A 17,089-nucleotide genomic window follows, 5' to 3' on the forward strand; every position below is an offset into this window, starting at 1 on the left:
GGAACACTGTATGGCACTGATTTTTTTTTTGTGACACATCAGAAACAGCACAGCACTGTCATCCTCGCATACCTAACAAGAATTTGTATTTTTTTTAGCATGGCATGTGCTATTCTAATGCCCATACAGCATCCTTTAACAAAATTTCCTTTGTAGAGCTTTTTATTGGTTCTTATTTAGCTCGCACGACAGATTCGGTACCTTGAATTCTCACTCGGCATCAACAGTTTTATATATTAATGTAATAGCGAAAGACAAGATGTATGGACTTGAGTACGGCTCAGCAAGCACAGATGTTGAGAAAAGTACTGAAGAAAACTCAAATGTCAAAATAAAAATAAGCTGGAATGTGGAATTATGGACATGGACATGAATACAGTTAGCAGATTCAATATGAAGAATATGTGTTAGACGCACGCTCAAAGAAACCTGTTGCATCTATATTCATTCAAATTACTTTGCAGAACCCAGCGCTGCAGTCTCAGGTGGGAGTTCGCTGAATGAGTCTACTGAAAATGAGTGTAGACGGAAAAAGCAGTTTGATCTGCGATAATGAACATTACATAAGTGACATGTCATTATTACTGTTACAGTGCCGAATGTTCCAAACTGTCAGTCGCATCATTCTGTGAGTTCCCTCCGTACATTACAGGGTTTGGCTCTCTCGAATGCTTTGCGAGAAAAATGATGAACTGGAAATATCTAGAGTAGTTCTAGAAAAACTATTTCCAGAATCTTATCTCAGCATCGCAAAGAATGTAAAAAGTTTCTAAAGACAAGGTTAGTGCAGGAGTTGAATAAACTAAATACTTTGTTTTTCGAAACCATCTTGCCGTAGTAAACGTATGAAGTTCCCCTAGGTAGAGCTAGTCATTACGGATGATTGTGGCCATTGCGTACCATAAAAATTTAATTTGCGACCTACAATATTTACAAACTCAATTAACTCTGAATAAGTGGACCACTTGGCATTAAAGATTGGCCTCACCATGACTGTCTGCCAACATCTACATAATAATTTCCATGAACCTATGTATTTCAAGAAAATATTTGGTGCAAGCTGCTTAAAACACAATAGCACTTTTTAGCAAGTGCTGATTGTTGGGCAAGTTGGTACGGTACGTTAGAAAACATGATTGTGCTTTGAAGACGGGGACAAAGGAAGGACAGACACCACAGAGTGCTAACTTTCAACTGATTTAATTCAAGAACCTCGGCGTAGAAACACACTGCGTCACCGCACCACATCTCAACCAATCCGTGGCCCTGCCACGGACCGCAAGTACGCCAACTCCTTATCCGCCAAGTCAATTGACGCCACACTGACACAACACGTGCCGGAACTATTTATAGCATCAGCCTCCATAATCTCTCAACAGTCATATCTTTGTGCCTAGCAAGAACAGTAGACTGAGCAAATAACGGTTTGCACTCGCAGTCATGATCTGTCGTGTCACTGTCATGACTGCGGGTGCAAACCATTATTTGTTTCGTCTATTGTTCTTGAGAGGCACAAAGATAGGACTGTTAGCGAGATTATGGAGGCTGACACTATAAATAGTTCCGGCACAAGTTGTGTCAGTGTGGCGTCAATTGACTTGGCGGATAAGGATTTGGCGTACTTGCGGTCCATGGCAGGGCCACGGATTGGTTGAGATGTGGTGCGGTGACACAGTCCGTTTCTACGCTGAGGTTCTTGAATTAAATCAGTTGAAAGTTAGCGCTCTGTTGTGTCTGTCCTTCCTATGTCCCCGTCTTCCAAGCGCAATCATATTTTCTACCGCACTTTTTAACACTAATAGAAAGCCTGTAGTGGGCCACAACTTAAGCAGTTTTCACTTCATTATAAAGAGCAATTACACATATGTGAACCATGAATATAGGCCTGCACTGAATTTTTTTCTTAAGCTGAACGTGCTATGCTCTGTTTACTATATAAATCTTTGCAGAGCTGACAATGTGCAAGTTCCTGTTTTTTTTATATTTCACATGTCCCGACTGGTGAGTGTGGTAGGGACATAAGATTGATGACACCAACGAAACACAATGATTATTTTAAGAATTTGTTTGGGTATAGCACGAGCAAGGCGATCTGCGGGAAGTTATTTCTGTGACACCGTCGAACCTACATCCGCGGGCTTTAAGTTCACATGTTAATCATGTCTGCAGACTCCTTTTTGTAATTGGAATTTCATCCAACCCAAGATTTGAATATGTTTTTTTCATTTTAGGCTTAGTAGTGCTTTTGCTGTTCTATTAATAGGTAAGAAAAATGCTTATTTCAAGTGGCATACCTAACACCTGGTGGCACGAGGACTCCCCTGTCGTGACGCAGACCGAAAGTCACAGCCAGGGAGATACTGCGATGCTCTTGTTGCTGGGATTACCTCCCCCATGGTCCTGCCCAGACCACAGAAAAAGATTGAGACCAAGCTTGTGGCCACTAGGATCTCCAGATCTTGAGGCACCCAAGTAGCTGAAAATAAAAACAAATCACAATCAAGTACTTGGTAGAGCTACATTAGAATGGCTAGCATATTCTTTCGTGATCAGCACATAGATCCTCTTATTTTAGTCATAGTCACCCCCCAGGACAAAGCGACGTAGGCGTTAAAATGATGGGTACCGAATTTAGGTGAATGATCAAATGCATTCATTTAACCCCCTTTCGCCCCAACCTGAGACTTCTGTCAAATATTCACATTCAACTGTAAAGACTACAAATAAAACTACTACTGCAATGCAAAGCCGTATAGTGGGAGAGTTTAGCCAGCGGGTGTGGCAACGAAGGTGCCGGAGAGGAGGAAAGGGAGGAGAACGCCGAAGGAGGGAGAGAGAAGGCAGCAGAGAAACAAAGCGGAGACGACCACCATTTTGACGCAAAGCTGTCTGCACGGAGCACTGTTGAGGCTACGTGTCGTCTGCTACGGGCTTATTTATTTTTTTTGCCTAAATAAAAGTGCGTTCAAACACGGAGGAACTTCTTTCTTTAGGTTTTTAAGCCACCGAGGAATAACACTATATCATTTTATTGCCAGAGCCTGCCAAATAAAAGGAAAGAACCGAAATTTGAATATCGATCCCATGCCGGGCGAATGAATGAAAATGGCGGCCCTCCCCGCTCAGCTGGGAGCAGCCTAGAGTTCACGCGCATGCGCTCACGCCTCTTGCTCTGTGCCGCGGGCTGATCAGCTCACTCGGAAGGGAGACGTTACGGCAGCGAAATCATAGACTGCCAGACTCTTCCCATATATGGCTCTGCTGCAATGGAAAGATTTTCCTACCCTCGTGCTCAGCGAGTGTCGACTGTGGATACAACTCCGGTTCATACACTCGCTGAACATGAGGGTAGAGTGTACCAGCAGAGGGCAGGTGTCTGTATACAAAGAGTTTAGTTGGCACACCAAGAGGCTAACGAATAAGAATGGGTACCACTCTGAGCAAAATGCCAAAAAAGCGTGGATCTCGGCTTGACACTAACAGCGGCACACAGTATCTATTTTAGTGACAAAGGGGTACTAAATCATTATTTTCAGCTTCCTAACTAAACTAAATATTCTTCCCGGCTTGCTTTTTAGGAAAATCTCCAAATTTACAAGAACTACTAAGACAACGTCTAAAAAAAAAAAGCAATGGCAAAACCAGCATTCGAATTCGCCTGCTCTCCAGTGGCACGACATCTATGGCAGGCAGACCTGCAGAATGAGCAAGCAGTTTAAGAAACAGAGTATGTCCTATGTATAATTTTTTTTATGCTGCAAAGCAAGCGCTGGAAGGAGGTTTCACGACATTAACGAAATTTCTTGCAATCAGTTGAGAACAAATTAGAGCAGTGAACTTGTCCTTGCTTCTGGCATAACGTTTTAGTGTTGCCCATGGAAACTCACATAAATTTGAAAATAAAAACAAAAAAGACTAACCTTCATAAAAAAATCTAACTTTGGCAAAGAAAAGTTACCTTGGAAAAAATATGTACAATATAGTTGTACAGCGTGCATTTGTGTGCTTAACCAATTTTGAGGCAAATCGGCGACAATGAAAAGAAGACGTTTGAGTACAATTAAGGGAAAGACAGAAAGGATGCATACCTACAACAAAAACATTTAGAACGACCACGGGCAGGAAACTCTGGTGAGGCTCTCGGAGTGACTCCCTCATATGGGCCTGCGCAGACCACAGAACAAGATCGGTCAGAGCTTGCAGCCATAAGGTGCTTCATACCATGAAGTTACAGAAGCGGGTGCAATTGGAAGCAAAGTGCATTTCATTTCTCTGAAAAACGAAGAGTTTAATAGGTAGCTTGCATTCATAAGGTGATACAGTCATGAATGCACAGACTTTTCAATGCAGCGCTATATCACCAACTTGTTAACCATGCCGGGCAACACTAAAAACTGAGAGCATTATTTTAAACTATCTCAGCTTAAAGTTAACCACGACAGAAGCTTCAAGCCATCCTTGCAAATTCAGTGCACAAAGCAAGCCATGTGACCTTCTAGTTGGACGCCATGGTACGTCGAGCTTATAATCATGCGTCATGCTGTTTTTGCTGCAAAGGCTTGTAGTTTCAAAAGTGGTCCAGCTTAAAGAGACTAAAAGTATAGACGTTTATGAGTGGGGCCCTCATTTAGTCTGCAGCTACATTGCGAAATAGGACGTTCCAACCGGGATGTTTGCTGCCTGTAACCACACGACCAGCTTGTGCCCAGCGATTGTTCGAGCTGAATACATGTCCTCGACAGTGCCATTATTTGACAAGCATTTCTATGACTGTTAAACATGACTGACTTACAGAGAGACTCCACCTCAACGACTAATGACTTGGGATACCTAACTGAATACTGATATATCAACTAAATGCAAAACAATTACCTGGCAAGCATTAAATTTTTCAAGAGGCTGGGTCGACTCCGCATTAAGTTGAAGGAGTCGATGCGTAATAGGACAATACAAACAAAAATATGCCTTAGAATTCCTTTTGCACCCTCAAAATGATGTGTTTTTGAAGGTAAGGTACACAATGTTCTTGATTTAGAAAGTGCCTCAGCTGTACAAATGCATATGCAAGAAGGGCACTTGCCAAGCCTATTCTACTCAGCTCTGTGCAGGTTAAGCTAAGTTAGAGTATAGAAGTACATGCTCACTGACACCATCAGAAAGGCAGGGAGAAGTCTCCGTTGTTCGACCTCCAGCCCGTCTGCTACCTTCGATGACGTTTCAGCTCCTGATGAGCCTGGAGCGAGCACATCTGTCTAAAGCGGGGTGAAAAGCACAAGCATGTGCTAGAGGACGCCCAGCCATTCTCTTTTTGTCATCGGCTATACTACATATTTTTAGTAAGACATATTTTTAAGTGAGGAAAAGTACTGCAAATATGCAGTCCACCTTAAAGATAACAACAGTTGCCATTCACCATTTTCCAAATAAGTGCTCCCACGTACCGGAACATCTACACATGTGGTGCGTGAGTAGGTTCAGGACTGAGAGGCTAGAAAACGAAGCGCTCGCAAGGCTTGTCTGGACCTTCCAACCATGCGGGTACATTCGTTGCAAGTTCCCGATTTGTAGACAAAATGATTTAGAATGAGCAAATCTTGTCTACGCCCGAGGTAGAACATTGAATTGCGATTCCCCCATATTGTGCGAACCATCCTTCAAACTGCGGTACCACCTGCAAATAAACTATGTTGTGCTGCGGCACGCGTCCATGCTGCCTGCTTCAGAGGAAAACCACTGCTCGTGTTGAAGACGACATCCCACAGTGGACAGGCAACAATTTTTAACGAACAAAAACAAAATTGATATCATTCAATAGACACAGATAGGCTCACAAAGTGTCGGCACCATGATTGTTGTTGTTGGTTTTACTCTTGCATACAAACAAAGGTGACTTCCTCTCTCCTCCGATGGACAGTAAAACCCCCTTATCTTGGTGGCCCCTATTTCTTCTCGAATCGGTCACAGAGGACATAATCGCAGTCACTGAATTCCGCAAAATTAAAGGTTGCGAAAATTAAAGGTTCGCCAACATTAAGGGGTTTACTGTTCTTCTGAGTGTCACATGATGTTAACATTTCAAGGAGGCTGAAGGTATTGGTTTAAGAAAAAATTGACCTATGAAAAAAATGTCCTTCTCCAGGTTAGGCACGCGAGGTTCTTTTGCACTACCTATAAGGTGGCAAGTTTATTTCGGCAGAGCTTTTGGTAAAACGGAGTCACAAAAGTAGCTATACTTGGCGTCAACTATTTTATGCTGCATTATAAAGCCAGTAGATTCCACAGTGCGTGCTTCAGCAGAGCACTGTTTGTTGCGAGAGCATATGTGGTTTAGTGTTGCATCTCATTTGCATAATCTAGAGAAACTAGCGCTGACAGAGTTGGAGCACTCCAAATATTAACAGCCGACTGTAGAAGCATTGAGAGATGCACACATGCGAACTGTGCATTTCTTAAAGGTGGGTTCGAGCAAAGGTAAAAACAATATCTATACTTACGGCGGCCATACTTGCCTTTCCCAAGCACGACCACTTTTCCCTCGGTAGCACCATCCAGTAAGAAGCACCAGCAACACGCCCATGAGACGCCGCCGCCTCCTGGATTGAATGACGACCCGCCTGAGGTCTTGGAAGGAGATCCGGAACACTGCTTTAGGCCAGATGTTGTATCTGGTGGGGCAGAGACTAAAAGCAAAAATTAACAAATTTATCTGAAGCGCTACATTCCTATAGGACAGCAGTATTTTGTTTAGGCCAGTGATTCACTTTAATTAAACACAAATGGTTGGTTTATATGATGAACCATCAGCCCCTATTTTTCTTAAGTGTAACGCAGTGTCTAACGTTACGTCCGACGGAACCCGAAATAAAAATTAAAGTTACGCCCAACGTAACTGTCAAGCATTCAAGTTACGTCCGACGTAACCCAAAATAAAAATTAAAGTTACCGTATTTACTCGAAAATAGGTCGAACTCTATTTGTTGGACCCACCGAGAATAATAAAAAAAAAAATTCAAATATAGGTCGACTTTTTTTTTTATTTTTAAGAACAGGGGAAATTTTGGGCAAAAGAAAGAAACCTTTATTTACATCACTTCACAGCTTGGTAGACATGCTCGCAAATCCGCCACAATACTTCACTGACACCGTTGTAAAATGACGACAAGAAACGAAAGAAGGTGCGAAGCGACGAAAGACAAACTACAAAGACGCAAACAAAGCCGCCGTGTCGCCATGAGCAACACGCGAGCCGAGCCGCCTCAAGCAACTAACAAAAGTAACATCTTTTTTTTTTTCTTTTTTTGTGCGCGTTTGCGAGGATGGAGGACAAAGTGCATGGCGCATCGCGTTCCTCTCCTTCCCCATTGCCCAGCAAGGGGAACGCTAGAGGTGCGATGGCGAAATCCAATGCCCCAAGAGGTGCGCGCGATAGCGGCATCGGCCACCGCTGTTGTTTTCGGTTGTTTAACAAAAGCTTTTGGAAACAAGAAGCGGCGCAGCTCTACGGCAACGCCGGCTCGGTGACTCGATAGCTTCATGCCTCCGGTACGGTCGCAAAATTTGGTCGCGAATGTAGGTCGAAATTCTTTAGTCACGATTTCCGAAAAAAAAAAAAAAATAAATAAATAAAAGAAAAAAAAAAGGTCGACATATATTTGAATAAACACGGTAGTCAGCTGCGCGACGAGACACACATTATGAAAGCGATTGGTGCGAGCGATCAAGGTGATGAGCGACGTTTTCTAGAAGCCCAGGTACCGAGCGGCGCAAGCAGCGAGAGTGAGAAATCTTCGTCGCTCGGCGCCGGCACTCGTAGCTTCTCGTCGTCGCTCGTCTCGTTGATCGCTATATTGCTTACATGCTGTTCAGAAAGGTGCTCTAAGTGGTTACCATTGCATTGGGACCAGCCTCGCATTCAACCGTAACCAGTCTTGACTTTTTTTTAAGCCGCCCAGGTAGAAGTTAACATCGTACATACATCGTTTTCAAGCATGGCTCCTCGTTCATTGCTCGATTTACTTTTTCGTAAATGACAAACCGCAATGAAGCACAATTATTCTAGTTCAAAATTGTCACGAACACTTGGCACGCATGCTTACACTGTAGCGCACCTAACGTAATTTAAAAGTAGAACGAAAACGGGACGAGATTCGCTTACCGCTTCACGGAAACAGAGTCCTTCGGATCCTAGGCCTAACGGCCGAAATCGGAAGTCGCCTGCGGTCCGGCGATCGGACGAGTTGAGCCGGCCGCGCTGTGCTGACCCCGGCTGACCACGCCTGGTTGAACCATGAGAGGCGTCGTCGAGTTGAGAGCCAGAGACGCAGTAGAAACGGACCGTAAAACATCTGTCCCGTAAAACGCAGAAGGAGCCAGCGCCAAAACCGCTACGTCTGGCTGCGTCGCCATCTCCGCGACGACCGGAAGTGTGTAAACCGGGACTGGCCGGGAAGTTAGAAAAGGCGCGGCAGCGGAAGCCACTGGGCGGAAGCTTTACGTTTCGGTTTCGCTTTTCTCCGACATCGGCCACGGTCGCGGGCTGGTATGTTTGCGGCTGGTTGCGACGACGCGAGGGGCCACGAAAAGACGCCGAGTTGGCCGAGTACGAGTCACGGCCCACGATACGAGCAACGGGCCATTTGCCCCTGTCGACCGGCGATGCGGTATCCGCGGCTTAGTGTCACGATCGGTTTGTTGCCGTGCACGTTGACTCAAAGCTCGAAGTTATGCAGTTCCGTCAGTTCCGTTCCGGCACCAGCCGCACCACGTTTTCCGGTGCATCGCACGTGGAGGCCTTTCGACGCATTCAGTGAACGTAAAGATCGCGCCCGCTGTCTTCGGTGCTGTGGAAGAAGTTGGGAGACGGAAGAAGCATCAAAACCAAGGCGTTTAGGACTCCAGTCCGGGCCGCCGGTCCACTCTGAACGAGAGGCGACGTGTGTGTGCACGCTTTGAGGAAGCCTCCACGTTTCGCCGCGCCAGACCTCGCCGATCGCGACCAGACCCCGAGTCCGAGAGGCTCTTGCGCAGCCAGGAACGGCAGCGAGGTAGGAGCTGCTCGTTCTGCGCAACCATGCAGTGCTCTACAGTGATCGGAGCTCTCGGTGTCATGCGTGCTTGCACCGAAGCCTTTGTGACCCCTTCGGACGCGCAAGTCGTACTTCGCAAAGGTTTGGACGGGCGGAGTCATGCGGTTTAGAGAAGCTCGTTTTAGCGAACGTCGTTTTACCGACCCCAGTTTATCGAATGCCTTTATAGAGAAACCAAGTTTAGAGAAAATGGCGATGAGCCTCCTTTTAGCGAATTCGGTCGCCGCGAAGCGGCGTGTGCGGATAAGTCTGGTGAGTTAACATTTTTGTAATGAGCCGCCGCAGACTGCCGCCGCGAAGCGGCGGGAGCGCAGCGGGGGGCTTGGGTTAACACGCGCACCAGTGATACACGCGCGAAGTAGAAAACCCTTTTTCCAATAGCGTCCCCTTTTCGATAAACGGCATTTCTCTAAACTGAGGCTCTGCTTTCTCTAAACTGTGCTTCGATAAAACGTGCCCGTTCTCTAAAACGTGCTTCGACGAAATGGCATTCTATCAACCGTAGTAAACCCTTGGACGGGGCCGCCCTCACCGAGCAGCTCCGCTAAATTCCGCTTACTTATGATCGCAATAAAAGCTTGCGTTTGTTCTCGGGAAAAAAATTGCGGGACCGCTCTCCGCGCCGCCGACGAGGTTGGCCGCCACCATGTTCTCAGCTGTTCACTCGCTCCCGCAGCGAGCGCCTTCCGATAATCCTCCCCGTTCCAAAATGCGATGCGATCTTCGTTTACATGGGCTGAATGAATGCGCACTCGCCATCTCGATCCACCTCTGTCTAGCGACTTTAATGCGATGCGCTTTGCGCATTATGCCGTTTACATGACCGCATATTGAATGCGGCAACTGGATTCAATGCGACTAAGTCGCATTCATGTAAACGCGGCTTATGTTATTTTTCGACATGTATGATGTATGTAACGATACCGGTGGTAAACGATGGACGTTTTTGTTGGAAGATGGCGGTCGTCTTTCTGCATGTATGATTTAGTTATACCGGTGGTCTTGTGGTATAGGCGTTTCGTTGGAAAGATGGCGGTCGCCTACGTCATCGGACGCAAAATCATACCAGCCATACCGAGTCATATCGGCGAGCCAACCGGCTGCCAGTATAGACAGACCCGGAGCCATAGCGGTGCCGGTATCTCCAGTTATGGAGACCGCAAAACCTAACTAGCTGCATGTATAATAACAATAAATTATAATGGTGTCATACCAGGACTGTACAAGCCGCAGGTTTGTTTCTTGTACGTTTTTCCAATAGGGTAGTATTTTAAAATCACTCCTCGAAATGCGTGATTTTTAATACGCTGTGCAAAAGAGCTGTGCAGTGCTGTTAGAATGACATGAATGTTGCTGTAACTACCATGCAATAAAGAAAAAAAAAAAAAAGGGATCGGTGACCGAGTGGTCTAGCGCACACCAGCTCGGAGCACGTGGAGCGAAAGCTCGCGCTGCAGAACCCAGGGATCCTGGGTTCGAGCCCCACCCCTGCCCGTTTCGATCTGGATGAGCATCGTACCGGCGTGCGGTCGTGTATCACTACTGCGTGATGCACGTTAAAGACCCCAGGCTAGCGGCTGTACCGCAGTGGCTAAATTTCTCATCTACAGCTGGGAGACTCGTCGCCCCTGTGAGGCAGACCAAGTTCTAGGCTGTATAAACACACACACAACCCAATTATTATTCGGCTCCAGATAACGTGGCCGCTTGTTCTGGCTGCGAGTTGAGGGGGTGAACGCTGCTCGTTTTTCTTTAATTTTTTTTCTGGGACTTCTATTGCGTGGGGTGAAAAACGAACGCGTGTTTTACAGGTCATTAACGTTAGGGATCCGTTTTAAGCGGTATTTGCGCAAAGCACAGAAATTGTTGCATAGCTCCTTTAAGGCTGAGGTAGGTTTAAGAAAAATAAAAATTAACCTACCGACTCTCGAAAACAAAACAAAACAAAACAAAAACAACGCGGCGGTGCCGGCTTTCACATTCATGGGGTAACAAATAGTTTGGCGTCTTCGGTGACGTTCCCCGCGTTGCAGTAGCTCGCTCACCATGGCGTAGGGTCTTTGGTGGAAGTGGTTCGTGGGGCCCTTGGGACTTGTCGCGGGACGAACAAGAAGAGCTGGTCCCTGGTCGGTGAGCTGGCCAACCGGCGCGCAAGTCTCGTGGATGAAGAGCGGGCAATCCCCTGACCGTTTGTCGATCCCGACGACCCAAGACGGCGGGTCGCTGGTTCGGCGCAGGGCCGACTGGGGTATCGGGGCTGCCTGACGACCCACGCGCAGCTCTGATCCCTGGACGCCGCTGAACTGCCGTCACCAGGAGACGGCAGCTCCCGAACGGCGCGAAGCCCCGTGCTGGCTGGGGACCTTCGTAGATGCGGGGGCGTACTGCGGTCCAATTACCACTTGGTCTCCGACCGCTTGTGACGACGCTCGCACCGCGCTTTTGCGGTGACGTGTGGACACGTGAGCGTAGGTGGCAGTAACTGACCAATGGCCGTTGCGCCTACCCTTCCCCTCGGATGCCGTAGTTCGGGGGATTCCCCTACGGGTTGATCCGGGAGCGAACGCTGAGGTGACCTTTTATCTAGGTCACTTGCCAGTAAAACAATGATGTCTGGCGCGTTCGTGAAGGCAGCAGGTGCATTGTGTTTTGCACTTCCCTTAATGTGACATTTCGCCACTTACTGGGGCTGCCTCTACGAAAACTTCGGATATTAGTTTTTCCGTGTTCGCAGATTGTAGCGAGACGCCTGTTGTCCATCGTCGGCGTTGTCTCGCGTTTTGCGTGCATATTGCTGCGGGGGCTGCGTTTGTTCGTCCCCTTCTTCTTCCCTTTCGTTGTAGGGTTTGAGATCGCAGACATGCACAGGCCCGCTGACTTTTCTTGAGTCCTTCTCAGTCAGCTTGTACACGAGTGGTGAAAATACTTCGTGCACTCGGTACGGGCCCAACCACTTTGGTGCCAGTGTAGCAGAAAAGCCTTTGCTGGCGTCGCTCAGAACATGATTTCGTATGAGCACGAGATCGCCGACTTTGTAGCGGAGATCCCGGCGAGAGCGGTCGTACTGAGCTTTTTGGTTAGCTCGTGCTACCCCGAGATTGCGACGGGCCTCCGAGAAAGCTTTCGTCATCCGGGTTTGTAGCCTGCGCGCATGTTCAGTCTGTTTCGACTGTGCGTCGCTCACCCCAGCGTTTGCCCGCAGGACGCGGTCCATTGGATTCGGCAATTCTCTTCCAAATGTGAGGAAGGCGGGGGTGAAGCCTGTCGAACGATTGACAGTAGAACGGAGAGCGAACCCAATCTCGGGAATGTATGCGTCCCAGTCGCGGTGCTTTTCGGCAAATGCTGCCAGCATGGGTTTGATGTTTCTGTTACATCGCTCCGTGATGTTCGCCTGTGGGTGGTAGGGTGTGGTTGTTCTGCACTTGATGCCCAGCGCTTTGCAAGCGTCCACAAATACCTTCCCGACGAATTAGCTTGCTCTATCTGTTAGAAGAGCTTCAGCGAATCCGAATCGGGTGAACACCTCCATGAGCTTTTCAGTGATTGCTCGGGCCGTCAGCTTTCGTAGTGGGAAAAGTTCTACCCATTTGCTGAAGTGGTCAGTGACAACCAATAGATACTGGTGTCCTTTGGGGCTCCTTGGTTAAGGCCCGACCACGTCGCAAGCCGCCAAAGACCATGGTTCTTGGCTGTGGATCGGCTGCATTAGGCCCGGAGGTTTGCCGCCTCTTGGTTTCAAGCTTTGGCAAGTGTGGCACGTGCGGGCATAGCGGAATACGTCCCTTTTCATGCCCGGCCAGGTTGCGATGTGGCATAACTTTGTGTGAGTCTTGGAGCCGCTCGCATGTCCGGCCAAGTGCGAGTCGTGATAGTAACGCATTACTGCGCACCTCAGACTTTTTGGCACTACCACCTTGAACACATTATCTGTGTCCTTCTCAGATGGGATATACTTCAGCAGCAGCCCGTCGGCGTTCAGCAGATATTGATCCAGCGTGTCAGTACCAGTACCAGATACATCCCGACACTCGGCGTTTACTGCAATACCAGCAGTCATACGCCCGGCGGACGCGCCGCCCGACTCCACAGAGTCCGACTCACTCGAGAGTCCGTCGATCACCTTTCGACAAAACGGATCATTCTGCTGAGCTTTCAGTAGCTCTTCTTTGCTGAACACGATCCCCACTGCGCTCACTGCGTCTATGTGGTTCACGTTTTCGTCCGAGGTGGTCTGTGGTGTTGCCTCCATTTTGGACTGATTTTCGGCTCCGCGTGGCTTGGGGTTTGCCATTGGCTCGGCCTTGGTCCTCGCGGAAAAATTTGCGCAGTCTACGGGGGCTCGCGACAGTGCGTCCGTCACCACGTTTGTGCTGCCTTTCCTGTACCGCACGACATAGTCGTATTTTTGCAGTAGCAAGATGCATCTCGCTAACCGTCCTGCGGGTTCGCGAAGTCTGGACAGCCATATTAGGCTCTGGTGATCTGTTTCGATCGTGAACGTGGTCCCGTCGACATATATCTCGAAGCGCTTCAGGGCGAATACAATGGCCAAGCACTCTTGTTCACATGTGCTGTAGTTCACCTCTGCGGGTGTCAGCGAGCGGCTAGCAAAAGCTACCGGACCAAGCACTCCCTCGTGTTCTTGGAGCAGGACCGCTCCCAAGCCCAGTTTGCTCGCGTCCGTTTGGATCACGAAAGGCTTGTTAAAGTCGGGCAGCTTTAGTTCAGCTGTGTCCTCGAGCGCTTTAGAGGTGCAGCGAAATGCCGCCTCCTACTCGGGACCCCAACTCCATCTCACGGTCTTTCTCAGTAGCCGTGTTAGTGGCGCTTGGAGTGATGCGCAGTTTGGGATGAATTGGCGGTAAAAATTTACCATTCCCAGATAGCGACGGAGCGAGTTTACGTCCGTCGGCGCCGAAAACTCCCGGATAGCCTTTAGCTTCTCGGGGTTTGGCGTGATGCGCCCGCAATCGAGCGTGAACCCAAGCAAGTTGATTCGGGTTTCGGCTATTTGGGCTTTTTCTGGGTTTAAAGTGATACCCGCAGCCTTTAGCCTGTCGAACACATCCTTCAGATCTCGTAGATGATCTTCGAAGGTGTTGGAGTATACGACAATGTCGTCGAGATAGGCCATTGCATGTTTCCATTTGGCTTCTCCCAGTACTCGGTCAATCAAGCGTTGAAACGTCATTGGCGCTCCGCACAGACCAAAGGGCATTCTTGTGAATTCGAAAACCCCGCGGTGACACACAAAGGCTGTTTTTGCCTCGTCACCTGCCTCCATTTGAACTTGGAGGTAGCCTCGGCTAGCTTCCAGGGTTGTGAAATACCGTGCGCTGCCGAGGTTGGAAAGGATCGAGTCAATGCTCGGAAGGGGATATGCGTCTTTCCGCGTTGCGTCATTTAGACGGCGGTAGTCTACGCAGAGCCGTGAGCTGCCGTCCTTTTTTGGGACCAGCACAACGGGAAATCCCCAGGGACAACTCCGGTCTCGATCATTTCGTCCAAAGCGACGTCGATGGCTTTCGGTTTAGCCAGACTGACGGGTCGTGCGTTTTGCCTCCGAGGAAGCGCATCGCCCGTGTCGATCCTGTGTCGCACTTCGTTTGTGCAGCCGGGACGCTCTGTGAACATGGCGTCATAGCGTCGCAATAATGTCGACAAACGGGCTTTTTTTTGCCCTGACCCGCAGCATGACTCAGTCAGCAGGGGGTGGGTGACCTCCGACGCTACGGCGCTTGTTTGCAGCCGCGTCGGGGTACCTGTTGAGGGGTTGATACCCGGTTTTTGTGATTCTGTTGCCTTGTTTTGGCAGCTGCTGTCTGCCCCATTACCCAGTGTTTTTTTCTGGCGTTGGGGGTTCGCAGAAGGGTTTCAGAGGTGCGAATGTGCCCTCTCGGTAGCCACCGCTACTCACGTTGATCACGATCCCTGTTTTGGCGAGAGAATCTCTGCCCAGGATGATCGGAACGGAAAGACTGGGAAGATGAACGAAGCGTTGCCGTCTTACTCGATTCTCCCATCTCGCAACCAACCGCACAGTACCGCTTGAATGGGCGGTACCGCACGCGAGTCGAAAGGCTTTGTTGCCCTCCCTCATATGCACTGAGTTTTGCTGGAGGTGGGTCAACACTTCATCGCCGAAACGCGAGGCGCTGGCTCGTGTGTCCAGCAGTGCCTTGAACGTCCGACCGACAATCGTCAGGGCTATGAATAGCGCTAGCGTGCCGGTCGGAAAGCCTATTCTGTAGGCTGTAGGCAAAAGAGTCTCTTGCTCCGTGCCGTTTAGAGCCGCCGGGTTGGTTATCGGCGGCCTTGCTCGTTTCCTGACTGTTGGGGACCGGGGTTCTGCCGTTCTGGGCATTGTCGAACCAGGTGGTTGGCGCTATTACAGCGAAAGCAACGTTGTTTCGGGACTTTTCTTGAGTCCTGTAGTGTGCTTTGATGTGTGCCGCGCCTTTCGTCCTGTGTGTTTGGACGCTTTGGCCGCGTTTCCTCCCGTGGCGTCGGTAACTCTGTGGTCCGATCTTGCCTGTTGAACTGCGGCGCAGTCTCTGCTGCCTGCCGTTCATAGGAGTACGGGTCGAGCGCACGATCTGATATGTCGTACGTGTCTCGACTTCGCTCGTCTGCGTAGTGGGCGGCTTCATGTCTCTTGTTTCGGGACGCCGCGTCACCGTTCCACGCGCAGCGCGGCTCGAGTGCCGCTGATGCTGGGGGTGGGGGACGATACACTCGTGCGGCAAGAATGTCTCCCTGAATCCGCCGAGCCTCCGAGGCCAGTTCGTTCAAGTCGCGAAAGTGACTGCCTCGGAGATACGCCGCAAAAGTCGGTGGCGATTGTCTAATGATTCGCTCTACCCGCTCTGCATTGGGCGCTGAGGGTTCTGCTAGCTCAAAGAGCTCTTGCATCGCCCTAACGAACTCCAACTGTGACTCGTCTGGGTGTTGGGTCCGTTGTTCGAGCTCTCGCCTCATCCTGCGTTCGTAGTCTGCAGGGAGGAATTCCTGGCGAAATGCCTTCCGGAACTGCTCGATCGACGACAGCTGGCTTCCGGTTAGTCGGAGCCACCGCGCCGCTTGGTCCACCAACGAGATTGGCAAGACGCGTTCAAGTATCTCGAGGTCCGACATTCCCATGGCCTGTTGGTACTTCAGGTTTTCGAGGAAGTCTGTCGCACTCACTCGGTCTCCGTACCCTTGGTATGTCGGGATAGGGATTCTGACCGGTGGCCGTGTCGGCGGCGGGGGCCTAACTGCTGTTTGCAGTGCGCCCGTCAGGCTTTCGATCACCCGAGCTGCGTTTTCTTGCAGGGGGTGATATCCGCCTAGCGTGTTTTCTCTGTGGTGAGAATCGCTCTTCGCATGTGCGGCTGGCGGGTTGTTCCCTCTGTATGGGCCCGCCAAGTGGTTTGTTGCGCCTGTAGCAGCTGTGCTGTGCTGCGGCTCGTAGAAGGCGTCAGTGTTATCTCCGTGCGGTGAACCTGACGGCCAGTCTGAGGTTAAGAGATCGAAGCTGTAAGAGGCTGCATTTGCCTGCTGTCGCGTCATTGTCTCTTGTCTCGTCGGACCCGTGTTGACTTCGAAAGTCGCGGGTGAGCTTGGCGATGAAGGCTGGCGCACTCCGAGAAGGAGTGCCACGGTTGCATTCCGGGCATTGTGAGTCATACCCACTAGGGAAGCTCGGCTGAAAGGACACTTGCTCATTGTGTCCGTGCGTGGCTGATGTGGCCACAAAGCCGTTGAGTGGCATCGGGTTTTGGGCATTTGCCTCTCCCTCCGTCCACCAAGTGTCTTGGCCGGAAATTGGCCTGGTTCGCTGTCATTGTGAGAGTGCTGCTTTGTTTGTAGTCGCCGGACAAGCCGCACGTTGAGGCGCCAGATGTGGGAATCCCCTTCTTTGGGGGTACCACTTAGAAACACAGAAGGTTCCTTGGGTCCGGACAAAGACGTGTTTATTGACTCGAATGTCACACGCTTGCCCGAAGGCCAACAATGTT

Source organism: Ixodes scapularis, unplaced genomic scaffold (genome assembly GCF_016920785.2).
Source record: "Ixodes scapularis isolate PalLabHiFi unplaced genomic scaffold, ASM1692078v2 PGA_scaffold4__175_contigs__length_147842914, whole genome shotgun sequence".
In the NCBI taxonomy this organism is placed as follows: Eukaryota; Metazoa; Arthropoda; class Arachnida; order Ixodida; family Ixodidae; genus Ixodes; species Ixodes scapularis.